Genomic DNA, 14,924 nt, shown 5'->3' on the forward strand with positions numbered 1-14,924 from the left:
ACTAATATTTTGGTGTTTTTCTTTTTTGTGTGTGTGTTATAAGGTAATGCCTTTCCTAGCCTGACTGCTATAACAGCTGAAATTATTTATGTATCATCCTGGTTATCAGCTACAGTAATATGATTATTGACACATGATTTTACTGAAGAGTTACAAACTGACCACTATTTTGTTGATAGATACTTTATATGTAAGTCACGTAGTTTTACCAAAATAATAATAAATAAGATAAATAAAAATAAAGTAAGAACACAGTTTTGTTTGGGGCTCATCATTACCATTTGAAGACTTTTATATAAGGCTTATTTTATGTATATGTGATTGTATTTGTATAAACACTGTCCCTAAAAAGCTGTATAACACACTCCCGCGATATGCGGTTAACTAATCTAATCACACCACCAGATATGAGTTGCTGATTTCTGCATCATGCTCCTAACACTAGCTCTTCTACTTATTGAGAACTTTCCAATATTTCAAGGTCTAGGTCTCTTGTTAACTTTTACTGTTTGGAGTATAAAAACTGATATGTGAATATATAGTATAGTATCTGCATTCTTTGTGAATACATGGTTATGTTGACTTTCATATATTTTCTTTAGGTCAACACAAAAAAATAGGTTGTTTTAAAATGACAATATATATTTTTTATCCATCTGTGCAAACACTTCTTAAAACTGCCTCTCTTTGGGGGACCCATTTTTGTTTGTTCATTTGCTTTGATAATTCACAATTCTATTTTAAGTATTACCCAAGTACCTCCTTATGCAGCAAGAAAGAAACTTGGTGATCAAGCCTGTTTTATATTTTCATCAAACCCTACAACACCTGGCACTATGTTTAACATACTGGCAAGTGCTTCACACAGAGAAAACAAAATCAAGAGGTAAAATACATTTTGGTTTATTTGGCTTTGCTTATCAGCTCTTCCATGGTTGCTTGGAGGACTTTTTGATTTTCACAGGAAATGATTTGTTTGAAAGTGAAGGACAAAGTGAGTTTTACTTGGAGAGTGAGAGAAACAATCAGCCCTGAAGCCCCAGAATGATGCTTGATTTGGAAGCTGTGCTGCTTGATGGAGATGAAATGAGGTGGCCTGGACGTCATCTCTCTGGACATGATTATGTCCTTTGATGCCTGCAACTCTAGTGTGATCATGTGCTCTTTCAAACTAGAACCTGCCTCACTGACAGCATTTTACAAAATAAAAAGAATTCAAAGTGGATGAAACCAATAGGAACCAGTAAAGTGATGTCAGGGGTTGGGTCAAAATACTAATACCAGCATACAATGATTCTTCTTCTCTTAGGAAAATATTCAGATTCACACATATCATACATCTCTCCTCATAATGTTTTCTCCTTCACTAAAGAAGGAAGATAAGAAAAGAACAGCTTTCATGGTCTTTTTTTAAAATTTCTCATCTGAGTGTACAGGTACAGGCTAATTTGCCCAAAGGGTATTTCTTTGTGAGTGTATCTCATCTCTTTGCTTCTTTTCTTTTTTCTTTTTTTTTTTTTGGCGGTATGTGGGCCTCTCACTGTTTATCTATCTGTGTAACAGAGGCCTAAAAAACAACACTTACCGCAAACCAACTAAACAAAATAAAAACTACAATTAAACTTGTATCAGATACTCAAATTCAAAACTATGTGGTTAAGGCCACTCTGCTCTAAGGAAACCAAAGGTAGTGAATCATTTAAAACACTTTAGAACGATTTCACTTTATGTTAAGTACTTGCTTTTTTTTTTTTTTTTTTTGCGGTAAGCGAGCCTCTCACTGTTGTGGCCTCTCCCGCCGCGGAGCACAGGCTCCGGACGCGCAGGCTCAGCGGCCATGGCTCACGGGCCCAGCCGCTCCGCTGCACGTGGGATCCTCCCGGACCGGGGCACGAACCTGCGTCCCCTGCATCGGCAGGCGGACTCCCAACCACTGCGCCACCAGGGAAGCCCTAAGCACTTGCTTTTACAGCAAAGATGTTCTATGATGATACTGCTAACAGCAGGAAAAGAATTTTCTGAGCAGAGTAAATATGTGTAAATGAAAATAAATGAACAAAATAAAAATCTTCTTTAAGTCCCAAATAGACTACCACTCACAAAAATGGTTTCTTAAGAGAAAGAATCTCAATTACACTGAGTGAGTGAAAATACACCAACATAGGTATTTTTAGACCTACTGGCTTTTGATTATCAGGAATTACTGTCCACTTCCCAAAGAGTGTGTAACACCTGTCAGTAGAAGCATCCTGCTGCTTAACTGGTAAATTTCAGAATGATGAGTGTAGTGCTAGCTGGACTCTTACTTAAAGCTAGTTTTACTGTCTGCTAAGCCATATGATCTAAACTTCTTCACTCAACTTATTTAAGCCTCAGTGTCATTGGTAACATGGGGGAAATAATACCATCTACCTCAGTTTTGCTGAAGGATAAAAGAGAGAATCCCTGTAAGCCTTAGCACAGCAGTTGGCACATTGTGACTATATAAAAAATGGTAGCTGACATGACTACTCCTTTTGAATAGATGAGCAAACTGCACAACAAAGAGCAGCTATTTCACTGGTTTACAAGGCCAAAAGAAATGCAATAAATGAAGAGACTGTAATGATTCTTTCTCCCTTGCAAAGCTGGAGGTAGATTATCTAATGTGGCCGTATTTCTTGCCACCTGCAAAGCTGACCTTAGACTTCTAGTCACTATAAAGAGAACGAAACCAAAAAAAGTAAGTAGCTAGAGCCCTATTTAATCAGTTAATTCATCCTTCCTGCTGTCAAGCAGAACCACCTATACATGTACCATAAAGTTAACTCTAGTACTGTTGTATCAAGGATTGTTAGTGTTCTATCCCTAGATTCCTTCTTTGCTTCCTCCTTTGTAAGAGAATTCTGATTTTTAACTGGGAACACTGTGCCCCCTGCCCCTTCCTCTCCCAACCACTGAATAAAATAATACATTTCCCAGTTTCCATTAAAACTAGATATGACCAAGGGACTAATTCTGACTTGTGAGAAGTACTGTGTGGGATTTCAGGAAGGCTTCAATTCAAAGGGAGCTGATTCAGCCAGGAAGCATTGCTCCTTCTACATTTTCTCCTTCTGGCCTGCGTCACAGACGTGACTGTGGTGCTCTTGCAGCCATCCTGGACCTTCCTCATGAACTTGTGAAAAATACTTATATGGGTACAGCAAAAAGACAGGTGCCTGGATCCCTGATGACACTAGCTATAGTATGATGATTCCAAAAATCCCTGCCTTTGAATTTATCTTACATGAGCAAGAAAGAAACTCCTTTCTTGTTTAAGAGTTATTTTGGGTTCTTCTGTTATCCACAGCCATCACAATTCCTCACTGATAGAAAAATATTTATTCAAATGCTTAAAACATATTTTTGCTAATTTCTATATATATATTCTGAAATATCAGCTTCTACCCAAGTCGCAACATCTCTGAAGATATGAGACTTGAGTACTGGTTCAAAATGTAAATAAAAGCCATTCTAAGATATTGCCAACTCCTGACAAGGGGCTATATCTCATGTTTTGTTTTCTTAACAGCTGGCACAACACTTGGTAAATGGTCAGTAATGGAGGCCAAATGAAAGAATAAAAAGTGGGAAAAAAATCCCTAATAGTGTCTCTCTGTACCTATAATTGCATATTTGTAATTCTGGATCTTCTCAGTGACGCAGTCAATGTCTAGTGGTGAATGGGGCATTTACCAAGCATGCTGGTTCCTTCAAGTTACTTGGACACCAAGAAAGGTGACCTAAAAGTCTCTAAGAGTTAATGCTTCACCCAGTTAATTGCACTCAACCCAGAATGGCTGAGCCTTCATGGCTGGCCTCTTATCTGTGAGACTCCAGCTTGGTGACAATGAGGGCAGTGAGTGCTCTAGCTTGTCACGGTTATTTTGCTTTGTGATTCTGTACTTTGAGGTGCTTATGACTGCATCTATCTTACTTCAGCACCTCTCTGAGATGGTAAATTGTTCCTCTGTGACTCTTCCTTATAGGGTAATGGAGCAATTAAGCTTCTTTTTTAGTGCTACAATTTCTGTTCTGTTGCTCCGATTTCTCTCTGACAGAATAATTACCATGTGTGTCCCTCTTGGAGTCTCAAAGATTCATTTTTATTTGAGTTTCATTTATGTGTAAATTTCTTAGCTTTTTCTACTGTATGTTCAATTTGTTGCCTTTATCTTTTAATACTTTAATCCTCAAAGATCTTGTAGACCCTAACTTTCAGAATTATATGGCCATTCCCCTCTTTTCTTCCCTGGTTATATTTCAAAGCTCTGTTTACTTTTTTTTTTTTTTTTAAATTCTCTCAGAGGGGTATTTTTCTTCTGTTTTGTTATTAATATATCAATATATAATTAATATAATAGTAATATATATAAATTTATTTTAGACCTGCAGTTTAAAATCTATAGATTCTTGTGTCTTTCCACATCTTCCTTGATAACTCAATTCACGTTAAGTTTATCAGGACAAAATAGAAAGTGCTGAAAGCTCAGTGCAAGAATCCAATCAAACAGAAATGAAGCATTATCAGTGTTATCACCAGGCCTGAGGAGCGGTTTAGAGTACTGCAATGGACTCGTTTGAAAACCTTGAATTAGCTGAGGTAGGCATAAGACCGATGGAAAAATTTCTTATTGAATTTCAAATCAGTTTATGTAATTATTACAGTTACAGAGGAAAAATACATGTCAACATCATGCACACATCAGTCTCAATACTTGGCTAAATCAGTAAATAAATACATTATATAAGACATGATGTTAGCTGCTAGGTATATAAAGAAGAAAGCAGGGAGGAAAAAAAAACAAGAAAAAATGAAAAAAACCCAGGAAACATAATTCCTCCTTTCAAGTTACAAATTTCCATTTGGGAAGACAAGCCACAAAAGCTGGGCAGTTAAGTAACATTAACATTAACTTGTAAATAATAAGTCATTCTAGTCACCAAGACCTGACAAGAGCCCATCCCTTCACTTCAGGTCTCAATTTAGACCCAAAGGTTTGCTCTTCTGCCATCTCCACTTTGCTGCCAGAGTGGCCTCTGTAAAACACATATCTGATAATAATATTCTTAATAGCTTCACATAATTTTTTTTAAAATGAGAGAGTCCAAAATCCTTATTACCTTTATACATGACTTTTTTCTTTTTCCACAGAAAACGTCTTAAATGAATTTTTTTTCTTTTTAAATCTTTATTGGAGTATAATTGCTTTTCAATGGTGTGTTAGTTTCTGCTTTATAACAAAGTGAATCAGCTATACATATACATATACATATGTTCCCATAACTCTTCCCTCTTGCATCTCCCTCCCTCCCACCCTCCCTATCCCACCCCTCTAGGTGGTCACAAAGCACCAAGCTGATCTCCCTGTGCTATGTGGCTGCTTCCCACTAGCTATTGGTTTTACATTTGGTAGTGTATATATATCCATGCCACTCTCTCACTTTCTCCCAGCTTACCCTTCCCCCTCCCTGTGTCCTCAAGTCCATTCTCTAGTAGGTCTGCTTCTTTATTCCCATCCTGCCCTTAGATTCTTCATGACCATTTTTTTTTTTTTTTAGATTCCATATATATGTGTTACCATACGATATTTGTTTTTCTCTTTCTGACTTACTTCACTCTGTATGACAGACTCTAGGTCCATCCACCTCACTACAAATAACTCAATTTCGTTTCTTTTTATGGCTGAGTAATATTCCATTATATATATGTGCCACATCTTCTTTATCCATTTATCTGTCGATGGACACTTAAGTCGCTTCCATGTCCTGGCTATCGTAAATAGAGCTGCAGTGAACATTTTGGTACATGACTCTTTTTGAATTATGGTTTTCTTAAGGTATATGCCCAGTAGTGGGATTGCTGGGTCATATGGTAGTTCTACTTTTAGTTTTTTAAGGAACCTCCATACTGTTCTCCATAGTGGCTGTATCAGTTTACATTCCCACCAACAGTGCAAGAGCGTTCCCTTTTCTCCACACCCTCTCCAGCATTTATTGTTTGTAGATTTTTTTACACGAATTCTTATAATTTAAATTCCCAACAGTCTCTTCAGGTTTTATTTCCTGCCATTTCCTACTTCTGTTTAGAGATCACCACATGTTTCCTGAATGGAATTATAGGCAGCATCACATTTCTGAAAATTTGTCTGAAATTCAGCATCTGAAAGTATGAGAGGTATCTGCTACAGAAGAACTACCATACAGCCTTCCCTGGGAAGTGTCTCCTTTCCAGGCCTCTGCCTCTCTGCCACAGGGCTGGGAAAGACGGTTGGAAAGCCCCTGCTCTTTGAACTTCTGAACTAGCCTGTGACAGACACCTGGAGCAGGTGTTGTCAAGGCTGCTGGGGGTTGGGGAGTGGGGAGTCTCTATCCTCACTATCCCCCCCAGCATCAGCAGCAGAGACCACCATGGGGGCGAGGCCTTCGCTGCTCTCCTCTACAAACTCAGGTGACCTCGGTAAAGCTTGCTACATGCCTAACTGTCTAATAGAGGCAGGGGATAGGAGGGTGACTGGGCCAGGCCCTGGGAACTGATGCTCACTGGTGATGCTGACCCTGACTGGCAAGTGAGCCCCTCTGCTTGCAAAAGAAAGGGAAAGGGACAGGAGACAGTTGTAGATCCTCTGAGTTGGGCTGATGCAGGTCTGCTAAGCTCAGCATAAGCACTTTTAAGAACCTTCAGGACCCCCTTCCATGGCTTAACCTTTTCTCTTACTGGCAGTGCTCCCATACCAGAAATTAAAATTACTGTTCCACAGAACATCTCCAAAAAATTAGGCATGATATGGCACACAGTTCAATGAAATGGAAAATATGAATTTTGTGAAATCGAGTATCTGAAACTAGAGAATACCCTGTACTTATAGTTTCTAGAAAATATTAAGCTTTCTCCTGTTTCTGTACACACGCTATTTCCTCTGTCTGGGATGCTGTCTTCCTCTGCTTATTCCATCTAACTCCAACCAGTTCCTCACTGCCCAGCTTTGGGAAGCCTTCTATAATAAGGAGTTATTACTTTAAAACACAGTTAGATGAATGGCTCTTTAAAATACTGAGCTCCTCTACTGCAGTGATATATTTTTCAACAATCTAGGGATTAAGTAAAATAAGGTGGCCTATAGACATTAGTAGAATAGATATTAAAAAAGTGCAACACTCTAACCCCTCTTGTAATTCTTCTGCAGTTGAACTGAAAATGTCACTCTCAGTTTGCATAAGAATGTAAGACCACTTTGGTACACACATTTGCAAGATGAAAAGCAGTAATATTAAATTTAGCCTGTTTAGATTTCTGAAGTTTATTTTTATAATTTATAGCAAGCCATCACACACATACATTATACACTTATATAATATGAAAGATGAAAATAAAGTTAACAAAGAGTCATAACTGTGTAAATATTAGTACGTGTTAACTGCCAAGAATTTATACGTTCATTTACTTGTGGTTTTTCTATAATACAACGCACAATTGTATAGCATATATGAGTAAGGATAATATACTTTCTTGCTGAATTTGATTACACGGGCCAAGATTTGAGGGATTTATTGTCTTGAGGGATAAATTACTATCTTAAATTTCAAACGTTTATTATTTTATACTAAAATTCTGTGAAGATACGTGACATAGTCACAAATCAATTTCACAATGATAAAAATTAAAAATCAGGAAGAACTAAATATTTAGGTCCCACAAAGTTAAACATTCATATAAATACTAATCAATTTAAATAAAATAAGGATTTCCTTTGCTTTCAAAATGAATGAACTAGAAAATGCTAAAAGTTCTCTCAATGAAATAATTTTTATTCCTGATTTGATAAGACTAATCAGCATGCATTTATCATATAAAAATCAAAATCAAACAAAAGAAAAGGGAATAAGAAGCTTAAAAAATTAAATTCTGACCCTCATCTGGGCTACTGGCAAAGACTTTATGATTCACTGATAATTATAAAAATGAGCAGTACATTTTTAACCTCTGTGAAGGGTGGAAACTTTATTATCTACCGGCAAGTTGGTTGTAATTACAATATCATTTTTAACCTCTGTGAAGGGTGGAAACTTTATTATCTACCGGCAAGTTGGTTGTAATTACAACATCATTTCAAAAAATTTTGTTCTATGATGAAATTACCATAGAATTCACATAATGATCAATGTTAATTGCCAAGGAGTAACAGGTTTCCAAAAAAACTGGTAACTATGCAATTTAGATGCACATGGAGAAAAATGCCAGTTACTCTAGATGTATCAAGTGAAAAGCAGGGGAATAAAGGACTGATTTGTATTATCAGCTACTTAATAATATGGCATGCTCAAGATACGCTGAGCTTTGAGTATCAATCACTAAAAATTAAGTACCCCTACACAGTTTAAAATAAATTTTCAAAGTTTACCTTCCAAAAATGATAGAATCATCCATTTCACTGTCAAGAACACTGTCACAGGACTGGATAACGTATTCCTTTTTAAAATATAGGACAAAATAGGGATGATATTCTAGAGTGGATTGACTTGAAATGTGAACAAAATTCCAGGTTGATTTTATTTACTCATTGTAATGATCAGAGCTCTAGAAAGAGAATAAAAGTCCTTGAGTTTCAGAGATATACGTTTTCCCCTTTACCTCTTTGTGTTACTTCAGACCTAAATGGATAAGTTCAAAAGAGCTTTTCTCAAAAGTCTTTTGAGTTCAAGAGGGAGTAAAAATGATATTTGAAATAAAAGTATAAGTGACAGCAAATACTGTTCTTATTATGGGACTGCTGTACTTAACTGGAAAGCAAGGGAAAGGCTCTCCTGATTTATATCTTTGAAATTGTGTTCTAAGAAGTGAGCTACAGTGAGATTTCAGAGCCCCAGACTCCTGTTACATAAGTACTATCCTAACCACACGTAAAGCATCTGTTCTTGTATGTCATTCATCCAATCACCCAGCCCTGTTAGCCCCCTCCAAAATATCTCTTGAGTCTCCACTGCCACTGTCAAGGCTGCATTATTTTCCTTTTTTTTCTTTTGCGGTACGCGGGCCTCTCACTGTTGTGGCCTCTCCCGTTGCGGAGCACAGGCTCCGGACGCGCAGGCCCAGCGGCCATGGCTCACCGGCCCAGCCGCTCCGCGACACGTGGGACCTGGGCACGAACCCCTGTCCCCCGCATTGGCAGGCGGACTCTCAACCACTGCGCCACCAGGGAAGCCCGAGGCTGCATTATTTTCTTACCTAGGCTACTGATTTCTTTTATCTGATCTCCCTTCACTGCCCTTTGTCCTGCTCTAATCAATTCTCCTAAGCAGCCAGAGTGATCTTTTAGGAACACAAATCTGATTAAATCATTCTTATCATTCTTTAAAGGCTTCTCAGTATTCTGATGCTGTCTAAAATTCTCATGGTTTATGAGGGTCCCAGTGTGGTCTGTCACTGGCCTGCCATCTAGTCTATCTTTGTGCTGTTCTCTTGCTCATGCTTAGGGCTTGTATACATGATGTCCCCTCTTCCTGGAATGCTCTTCCCCCACTCTTTGCAAACCTAAAATAAAAAGCCTTGTTTTTTGTCTTTAAGGCTTCCCGAAAAGCACTTCTTGACTGTGGAAAATAAGGTTTGAGTAGGGGATCTTGCCACTGTGGGGGCTTGGCAGGTCCTCGGCCAAAAGCCCAGGCATCAAGATAAAAAGGTCATGAGGAACTCAATGAATATGTCCCATAAGTGGTCAACTTCCACCATCCTCCTATCCAGATGTCAAATTCGGTACTGGGTATTTAAGTGCTAGCAAAAGACATGTACAATTATTTGGAGATAAAGGTACATGATAAGGTTATGTGGGCTTTTTGTTTCAAATCTCATTTTCCCTTTCAACTAATTTAATTACGTTTATCTTTACCTTAAGTCTGTGGATATTATTCAACAGATATAGCATATTTTCTTCCGTAGTTTTATTAATATTAACCTCAGGCCTATTAGCCTGTACCATCAGGCCAAAAAAAATTAAAATATGTTATTTTTAAAAGAAATCAATAAGTTTTAGAAAACAAAATTCAACAAAAGTAAAAGTCTCATTCACAGTATAACACTATATTCATTGTCAAGTTGCTAAGAATTATTAGAAACAAACACATTATCAGTCAGCAGGATGCCAAATACTGAAAAAAAAGGGGGGGTAATAGGGTTTCTGCACATTTCTAAGGTCAGATAAGAGTTTTATGATTGAATCTAACAGTCTCATAGTGCTAATGCCAATGACATGTGCTCAATCACACAAGGTTGGCAAAAGGAGAAGAAAAGTGTATGAATGCAAAATTGTTTTTTATTGTAAATGAACTTTGAAGAGACTAATTATAATTAGTTAGGCATATACAGTTTCTCAAAACTAGTGTCACCACCATAGGGAGGTCTATAGATGAAGGAACGGTTTGTCAACTTGGATATTTGGAAACTTCATTTAGAGAGGGAAATATGAAAATATTACTCTATAGAAAAAGAGCCACATTGATTATTTTTATACTCTTGGTTTAATAATGTTCAAGAAGAAAAAAAAAAGGAAAGAAAGAAGCTGGCAGTTACGCAGTTAAAAAATACTGAAGCGGGCTTCCCTGGTGGTGCAGTGGTTAAGAATCCACCTGCCAATGCAGGGGCCACGGGTTTGAGCCCTGGTCCAGGAAGAACCCACATGCCGTGGAGCAACTAAGCCCGTGCACCACGACTACTGAGCCTGTGCTCTAGAGCCCGCAAGCCACAATTACTGAAGCCCGTGCGCCTAGAGCCCGTGTTCTGCAACGAGAAGCCACCGCAATGAGAAAGAAGCCCGCGCATTGCAACAAAGAGTAGCCCGCGCTCGCTGCAAGTAGAGAATGCCCGTGCACAGCAACGAAGACCCAACATAGCCAAAAGTAAATAAAATAAATACATAAATACATAAATACATAAATAAATAAATAAATAAATAAATAAATAAATAATACTGAAGCGTATGGCAGTGGTTCTTAATGAAAGATGTACTGGAATCACCTACTCTCCACTGTCCTGGTGAGGCAGATCTGTGGGAGTGAGGGACGGGTAGCTTTAAGTACCTCCTCAGATGGTTCAGGTAAGACTCAAATGAAAAACATTAATAGCAAAAAGAGCAGTGAATCAGAGGCACAGTCCCTTTAGTCAATTTCTCCTTCAATTACCCCAACTCATTTCCATGATCTACTCTACCTGGTTGCTCATAGTTAATCAATTACTTATTTTTAATTCTTGTTGATTTTTCTCTCTTAGATATATCTAGAATATGTCTACCTATTTCTCTTGAGTATCACCTTCATAGTCCAGGCAATTATCAATCTCTCTCATAGACAATTCTAATAATCAGTCTGCCTATATCAACATGTGCTCACTGTGCCCCAGAGAGAAAGTTTAGAATAGAAAATCTGGTCAAGTCATGACTTAAAACTGCTTAAAATTAAAACACTACTTAATACTGCTTAAAACTCCTCTTCTTCAAAAGATGGGAAAGATTTCTACCCATCATCACAATCTCATCTCCTATTATAGGTTTTATGGATGATAACAATGTCTATAATATTTATTGAGTGCTTATTATGTGCTGAGCTCTGTTTTAGGTGCTTTCCATATATTAATTCATCCTTACTATAATCCTATGAATAGGTGCTCCAAAATATTTTTTAAATGAATGTATGCATGAATGAATGAATTAGTGGCAATGTGATGAAAGCCCTAGGACAAGAGTACCTTGCAATTCTACAGCTGTATACTTTAAGATACATGTTTACTTTGAAGGGTTTGAATATAATGAGATCATACTTACAAATAATAAAAAGTCAAAGATTCGAGGGAAGTGTCACATAGGAAACGTTTGAATCCTCAAAGCTTGGATAGCTCTCATAAGAAAATATGTTTATTAGTAATTTGAAAGCATGGAGCTTAAGGCCATATTAGGAGTATGCATGTGTGTTCTTATATGGATATATGATTCAGAGGATACCCTCACTAGAGTTATTTCTCCTAGCCTTAGTTGGCACCCTGTGACTGTACGCAGTTTTAGCTGCAGGAAAGTGGATCTGAAAGGTGTTCTTTAATACATTTGGTTCACAAAATCTAACCAGGACTTGGAACAAAGTATCATCAATTAAAAAATTAAAAATTCTAAAAAGGGTAAGTTCTTATTAGAAATTATTTAGGGTAGTCAATGTCTTGGGTCCAAAGTCATTAGTGAGCCCCAACCTACAATATTTTTGGTTCTAACCTACCTGGTGATGTCACACAATCAATATTTATTGAATTAAAATAAAGAACAACCATTGTTCCTGAACCATCCACTTTCTTAAATCTTCTACTCTACTCTAGTCAGAATGCATTACATACTAGTCATTGTAGAATACAGATTTCTACAAGTGGAGGTGCTGAATAGAGGAGCCTATATATTTAAGTTTTATTAGGTAAAAGTATATTAATTTCCAAAATGGAGAAAAGTTTACACTCCCACCAATAGTATACAATGTTCTTAAGATACGGGGAGGGGGAAGGGTAAGCTGGGACAAAGTGAGAGAGTGGCATGGATATATATACACTACCAAATGTAAAACCGATAGCTAGTGGGAAGCAGCCACACAGCACAGGGAGATCAGCTTGGTGTTTTGTGACCACCTAGAGGCGTGGGATAGGGAGGCTGGGAGGGAGGGAGACGCAAGAGGGAAGAGATATGGGGTATATGTGTATGTATAGCTGATTCACTTTGTTATAAAGCAGAAACTAACACACCATTGAAAAGCAATTATACTCCAATAAAGATGTTAAACAAAAAAAAAAGATCGGGCTTCCCTGGTGGCGCAGCGGTTAAGAATCCGCCTGCCAATGCAGGGGACACGGGTTCAAGTCCTGGTCCGGGAAGATCCCACATGCTGCAGAGCAACTAAGCCCGGGCGCTACAACTACTGAGCCTGTGCTCTAGGGCCTGCAAGCCACAGCTACTGAGCCCATGCACCACAACTACTGAAGCCTGCGCGCCTAGAGCCCGTGCTCCACAAGAGAAGCCACTGCAATGAGAAACCCATCGACACAACTAGGGAAAGCCCGCGCACGGCAACGAAGACCCAATGCAGCCAAAAATTAAAATAAATAAAATTAAAAAAAAAAAGATACTAAACCATCTCTCCTTTGTTATAAGGCAGAAACTAACACACCATTGTAAAGCAATTATACTCCAATAAAGATGTTAAAAAAAAAAGATAGATACTAAACCATCTCTCCCTCTAAATCTGTTTTCTTTGTTCAATTTTCCTATAGGATCATTCCAAGAGGAAAACATACCACCTATACTTACAGCATGAACATTACTCATCCTAAGGTCAGGCAAACATGACTCTTTCATGTTTATCTCCTTTTTAATCTTTATTTTTCTTCCAGTCTTACTGAGATATAACTGACATAAAGCATTGTATAGTTTAAGGTTTACAGTATAATGATTTGACTTATATACATCATGAAATGAGTATCACAGTAAGTTTAGTGAACATCCATCATCTCATATAGATACAAAATTAAAGAAATAAAATAAATCTTTTTCTTGTGATGAGAACTCAGGATTTACTCTCTTAACAACTTTCATATATGTTGTATATTGTATGTTTCATGTTTATTGTAAAGAAATGGGAAATGTGTATAGACAGTTTTAACAACAACAAAATCAGTAAGGGGACTGCAGATATATTTTATAAAATCACTCAGACTATAAATACATGTTATCAAATTCTCACAAAGCCTAATATGTTACTCTGAAAGAAAGCACACAAGACATAAGTGTTTTGCATACTCAGTGACTCCCAGAGGACATCTAAAATTTGGTTCTGTTTTCAAAAATTGCTGCCCATTTATGTGATAAGAATAAAATTAGGTTGTACCACTTCTCTCACTCCACTACAACTTTATATTATATTGGTAGGTGATAGTATCTTATTGTCACTTACCTATATTGGTAGGTAGATGATAATAACTTAGATGGATCAGGAGGATTAATAGACTGATGATCATAAATTGCTGTGCAATGAACTATACTATGGTAATAAATATTTTTATTTAAATTTTAAAAGTCGATGTCAGGAAAACTATTTCATTATGTAAATCATTAAAAAGTTAGTTATTCCTTTCCTATATCAGAACTTCATAAAAATTTCTTTTCATATTCTCTGGCTGACTTTCTGCCTTTAGTTGACCTGATAGTGTATCAGTCAATCTTATTCTGAATCTAAATTGCTGCATCTAAATCAGACATCAGATCTAGAGGGTATTCTAAGTTGCTCAAACAATAGTATTTTTTAATAATTTGTTAGAGGTAACTGTGTTAAAAAACATTTAACTTAAAATATCTGTCAAGAAAAACAAAATTAGAGCATGCAGAATTCTAGCAATGGTCTATCATCTTTCTAGCAGTTGAGGTGATATGTCCAAAGAAAGTAAAGATCACTACATCCAGAAATAGTCTATGCTAAGGGTAACTTCTTTTAAGACACCTTTCAATCTCCTTTAGAACATAAAGCCTGTTAACAAAAAAAACCAGTAAAGCGATAAACATATAAACTATTCATTTCCAAAGGCAAGTGGATATCACAATTAGCAACCAGAAAGACATAATAATATATGTCTTGCTCATTGTTGTAATGAGAAGGCACCATAAATTCTGTTCAATGAGAAGCTCCTAGTGATTCCAAATGGAATTAAGTATATCAATGTAATGTTTTAATTTCACCTAGGAGTATCTGACTTAATAAATCATTTACCCATTAATTTGAGACTTATGTCTGGTTAGTTGTAACTGAAGGAATGTCATTTTTTGTTTTTAAAGCTATTCTATCCATATATTTTAAAGGGGTCGCTAGCCTTTCCAGCCACTAAAATGAAGTAA

The 14,924-nt window shown here is 37.1% G+C and overlaps 1 protein-coding gene across 1 annotated transcript in view; it reads right to left on the reverse strand.

Moving 5' to 3' along the window:
* The window catches only part of SLC2A13 (solute carrier family 2 member 13), a 427,729-nt gene that overhangs the window by 99,397 nt on the left and 313,408 nt on the right, over positions 1-14,924 (reverse strand). The window lies entirely within an intron of this gene.

This window comes from Delphinus delphis, chromosome 11 (assembly GCF_949987515.2).
Source record: "Delphinus delphis chromosome 11, mDelDel1.2, whole genome shotgun sequence".
NCBI lineage: Eukaryota > Metazoa > Chordata > Mammalia > Artiodactyla > Delphinidae > Delphinus > Delphinus delphis.